The following is a 5,943-nucleotide window of genomic DNA, read 5'->3' on the forward strand; positions in this document are numbered from 1 at the left end:
TACCATTGTGGTGTACACTTAGCATTTCTGAAACTACTATTAAAAGACATCATGTGCTTCATTTATATCTACAACAATTTTAAAAGACATCACATTATGCACATGCGAACAAAGACAGACTTTTGTAAATCTTTAAGGGGTTGAATTCTATTGAGAGAGAGAGATTTTCTTGAAGTGCCTTTCTCGGAGGAGGAGATTAGGGAAGCGTTTTGGAGTTGAGATGGTTCGAAGAGTCCGGATCCGGATGGTTACTCTTTTCATTTTATTAAGAGGTGTTGGTTATTCATTAAAGATGATTTTGTGAAGTGCTTTGAAGATTTCTATAGCGGGTCTTATCTTTCTAAAGCTATCATTTCATCCTTTTTGACTTTGGTTCCTAAAGCATCTAACCCTTTAGGATTGGAGGATTATAGACCAATTTGTTTAGTTGGGTGTATTTATAAAGTTATCTCTAAACTTTTGGCTTGTAGGTTGAAGAAGGTGTTAAATACAATTATTTCTAATTGTCAAAGTGCTTTCATCCCGGGTAGACAACTACTCGATGGAGTTTTGGTGGCTAATGAAGTGGTGGATTTCGCTCAAAAGGAAGGAAAAGATTGTCTTCTCTTCAAAGTTGATTTCGAAAAGGCTTATGATAAAGTTAATTGGAAATTCCTTAGATACATGTTTAGAAGGATGGGTTTTGGCTCTCATTGGATGCAGTGGATGGAGGCTTTAGTGTTTTCATGTGATATGTCGGTGATGGTAAATGGTAGTCCTACGAAGGAGTTTGCGCTAGAGAGGGGTTTAAGACAAGGAGATCCTCTTTCTCCTTTTCTTTTTTGTCATAGTAGCGGAATATCTTAAGGGGTTAGTTAACAAAGCGGTGGAAAATGGAGATTTTACGGGGTTTAACATCAATGGGAAGTGTCATATTGATATTCTTCAATTTGCGGACGATACTTTGTTGGTAGGAGATGGGAGTTGGAATCATATTTGGGCTATTAAAGTGGTGTTGAGGGGATTTGAACTAGTTTTGGGGCTCGGAATTAATTACCACAAAAGCAAGATCATTGGAATTAACATAAACTCTAACTTTTTGGAACTTGCTTCTTCTTTTCTTTCTTGTAGGGTGGAGGAAAAAGCCTTTATCTTTCTCGGAATTCCTATAGGATCTAATCCTAGGAGGATTGCTTCGTGGAGTAGTCTTGTGTCTAAATTAAAAAAAAAAAGGTTATCTTCGTGGAAGGAAAGGTGGCTTAGCTTTGGAGGTAGGATTACTCTTCTCAAATCCGTCTTGAGTAGCCCTGCTATATTCAGTCTATCCTTTTATAAAGCTCCGGTTAAAATTATTAAGGAAATTACTAGGATTCAAAGTAATTTCCTTTGGGGAGGTGTGGAGGAGAATAGGAAGGTCCATTGGGTGAGTTGGAAGGATTTATGCCTTCCAATAGAAAAAGGGGGTCTTGGTTTGAGGAGGATGGGAGAGTTTAGCTTGGCGCTTCTTAATAAGTGGCGATGGAGAATTTTATCGGAAGAAAACGCTTTGTGGTATAATGTTTTGAAGGCCCGTTACGGAGATATTAATTTAAAAGTCATACAAGGGGAGAAAGGTGGAAATTATAGGGGTTCTAAATCGGTTTGGTGGAAGGATATCATTTCTTTAATAAAAGAGGATTCTAAAGATGTTTTTGCCAACAAAGCTTATTTTATTCTTGGAAATGGTTTTACAACTTCTTTTTGGCTCGCTTCTTGGTTGCATTGTGGTAGGTTGCGGGATCTATATACGTTCTTATTCTCTTTGTCTATCGCTGGGATGTATGGGGGGTTGGCATAGGGGTGTGTGGGGGTGGGGTGATTTCACTATTCCTAACCCGAAATCTAGCCATGTTTTCGAAGAAATGAACTCCATTCGGAATCTTCTTCAACCGGTCTCTCCTTGTGTGGATTCGAAGGATAAGGTAATATGGAAGGATGGGGAGAATCATGGTTTCACGGTGAAAGGATGTTACTCTTTTCTTAATTTATCTTATATTTCTTACGGTCCGGTTAATGTTTATAACAAGGCTTTTATTGAAGTTTGGAAGGTGCTAGTTCCTCAAAACATAAAGGCGTTTGGTTGGAGGTGTTTTATTGAGAGGCTTCCAATAAGAGATATGCTTCTTCATCGAGGTATTATTAATAGTTCTTGTGATGTTTCTTGTGTTTTTTGTAGTATTTCCCCTGAATCTTCGTCCCATTCTTTGTTGATTTGCCATGTCTCCGGTATGATTTGGAAGGAAGTGGCGGGTTGGATTGATTTTGTTGATTTTGAAGGTGGTAGTTTTTTGGAGAGTTTTACAATGTGGTGCTCTTTTTGTAAAAGAAAGGGAGTTAAAAAAGGTAAAGAGGGATGTATTTGGTTGGCAATTGTTTGGTGCTTATGGACTCTTTGGAATGGAATTATTTTTAGGGAGGAAGATTGGAATGTTACGGATGTGGTTTGGAATATTAAAGCTATGGTATGGAGGTGGACTTCTATAGGAAATATTACACATACCAATTGTAACTTTTATGAGTTTTGTAAAAACCCTTTGTTTTATATCTCTTAGGTTTTATGTGGTGTGTAATCTTTCTTTTCCGAGTTGTGTTGTCGGACCTTTTGTAATCGGGTTTGAGAATTTCCATTCTCTTTTTCAATGAAACTTGCTTAAAAAAAAAGACAGACTTTTGTTTTAGAATGGAACAAATGAATACTTATTCAATGTTTGGTATCAATTGGAATTTATTTTGAAGGTGTAAAAAGAGAAGAGAAAAAAGAGTACGCACCTTTGATCTCAATTGGAATTTATTTTGAAGGTCTAAAAAGAGAAGAGAAAAAAGAGTACGACAATGTAAAATATTGTATACTGGCAATCAATTATGAACATGTATCCTATTAAATCATATTTTTAATTTTAAAATACTGATATGATATTGCTGAATGTTATAATTCTATTGAACGTAAATGTTTAATATTGATAGAAATGATATTAAATAGAGTACAATTTTAAAAGTAGTTTATATTTGTACTTATATAAGTACAATATACCATGCATAAGGAGAACAAACAAACTCAATATATCTAATATCATAACATGTGATTGAATGATGATTTTTCTTGCATTATTTTAAAAATCGGTCTAAATTAGGAATGGGATAAATTATTGGTCTGATTTGATTGTCGAACTTAGTATATTAATTAATCGGTGAAAATTTGCCATATCTGACCAAAACTGGTAAAAATGATTAACTAGCGATTTTGAAAATTAAACTCATTAAATGCATGTTATTTCTGAATAAAACGACGTTGTTTTAACAAAAAAATTAAAAATTTAATTAAAATATAAGTAGACTCTGTTTAAGAACCTTTTTGGAACAATTTTCTCTTGTTAGCAACAACTGCTTGTTCAAAATTTATTTGGATTTCTATTTTATACTATTTTGTTGTGTGTGATAACTATGTTGAGAATTTTAATTTAAAGAATGAATATGTGAAATTATGATATTTTAAAATTTTACAGGTGTCATGATATTTTTTAGAGACCGAATCAGGTTCAAAGGATTTAATAAATACACATTTTTATCTTCTTCCTCTTTTAGAGTCGTAACAACCTAACTTCTACAATAACTTCAATATATAACTTGAAGTTGAGTTGCAAGAAAGGAAGTTATGATCAAATATGTCATGCAGGTTATTCCTTCGTATATATATATATATATATATATATATATATATATATATATATATATATATATATATATATATATATATATATATATATATATATATAATGAGCATCTTTATCCTACCAGGCACATTTGTCAATGATATAGAAAGAATGTTGAACGCTTTTTGGTGGGGAGGTGGTAATAATGGTGGATAAATCTGGTGGATAGCCTGGGAAAGGTTAGCGTGCCCCAAAAAGGAGGGAGGGTTAGGTTTCTGATATTTTAAGGCATTTAACATGGCCATGGTCGCTGAACAGGGGTGGTCCTTACTCTCAAAATCGAATGCACTTGTATCAATAATTTTCAAAGCAAGGTATTATCCTAATAATTCCTTCTTTGATTATACGCTTGGTTATAATCCGATTTTTGTTTGGAGGAGTATATGGAAATCTCGAGAGGTTCTAACTCTAGGGTGCAGGTGGAGTATCGATGATGGTAGCCATATCAGGGTCATGAAGGAACCTTAGCTCGGTGGTGGTAGTGAAGGTAGTATGGGTGGCCCTCAAGAATAAGGTGTGTATGATATTTTTGTTAAAAATTATATGATGACCAATGTAAAATAATGGGATACAGGTGTCATAAGAAATCTCTTTGACGATGCAGATACAGAAAAAATCCCATAGGTACCGTTGTTGGAAGAGGTTTAAAAAGATAAGAAGACGTGGAAGGAAGAGCATGATGGTATCTATAGTGTGCTCACTGGTTATAAACTTTGGCGGTATGCTTTTAGAAGACGAGAAGAGGTTGTAGAGGAGGAGGATTGGGGTAGTCTTTGGAACATAAAAGCGCCACCTAGAGTTCAGCATCTCTTATGGAGAATTTGCAGGGGATGCCTACCTACTTGTGCGAGACTTAGACAATATTTTTTTTATGTGCCTATTAGCCTATCAGATGTATGAGAATAACACCGAGGATGAATGGCACCTGTTTCTTGGATGAAATGGAATTAATTAGTGTTGGAGGGAAACATGTTTGTCTAACCTTATATACTATCGTATTCACTCATTTCAGGATGTTAAGTCTCTTATTTTTTATATCTGTAAAAAGGAGGATAAAAGATTACTAGGTAGATTTGCAATTATAATAGATATATGAAAAAATAGGAATGACTTTATTTGGCATAATGAGCAAGAAGAAGCGACTAAATTGGGTTTATGTGCGGTGCATAGATGGAACGATTGGTTTCAAGCTCAAGAACATACATAAAGCAATGTTCGATCCAATCTTGTTCTAGAATGGAGTCCACCATCTACGGACCTGTTAAAATGTAATATGGATGCGACTTTGAATAATAACAATGGCACACTACTAACAGAGGGTGGTGTATGCGCAATCACCTTGGCCATTTTATTTGTGCAGGTGTTGCTTGGGATCTATAAATTCTTCCCGTTATTGAAGCTGAAGCCTTAGCCTTCAAAGAGGCAACTCTTGGAGCTATATCTTTGCACTTGGAGTTTGTTACATTTGAAAGTGATTCCCAAAGAGTGACACGAGCTATCCATTCTAATAGTAAGGGTGACTCAAATTTTAGTCCTATTATTGAGTCCATTGCTAATTGATTACCTTATTTTCCAAACTTTGAGGTGAAATTTGTTAAACGTCAAGCGAATGTGGTTGCTTACTCTCTTGCGAGGGCGATCAATTTTTGGGCTCGGCGTAATTTGTTAACTTTGACTTGTCGTTGTATTGAACATCATTTGATTACTAAATTACGTTTGTTGAGATTCAAATTTTTTTGAAGTTGAGTCAACTTCGTAAAAATTTGAAATGAGAAACAAAATTGTTTAAGTTTAATTAGGATGATCAATTCCATAAATCAGATTAAAAATATGATCAAATTTGTAATTAAATTTATTTTTATATTAAATTAATTAAAAATTGTTAGAAATGAAAATATCTATTATTATAATTTTGATGTATAATTAATGTTTTTTATTAATGTGTACAAATATATTTTTTATTTACCCCAAAATTATAACAATAGACATTTCTATTTTTTTTTTTTTTAAATGGAGAGCATGTACATGACAGATGACACCCAATATTTAGGTACATAACACCCTCAAATTTATGAGAAATGATATGTATACACCTGAAATTGACATATACATCATATATTCATACGATAATGCATTCTGTTTTATTTTTATTTATTATTTTAATCAAACTTGAAACTTGTGCAATTGAAAGTGAGAGTTAAATGCTACGGTGTAC

This window comes from Vicia villosa, unplaced genomic scaffold, assembly GCF_029867415.1.
Source record: "Vicia villosa cultivar HV-30 ecotype Madison, WI unplaced genomic scaffold, Vvil1.0 ctg.004014F_1_1, whole genome shotgun sequence".
In the NCBI taxonomy this organism is placed as follows: domain Eukaryota; kingdom Viridiplantae; phylum Streptophyta; class Magnoliopsida; order Fabales; family Fabaceae; genus Vicia; species Vicia villosa.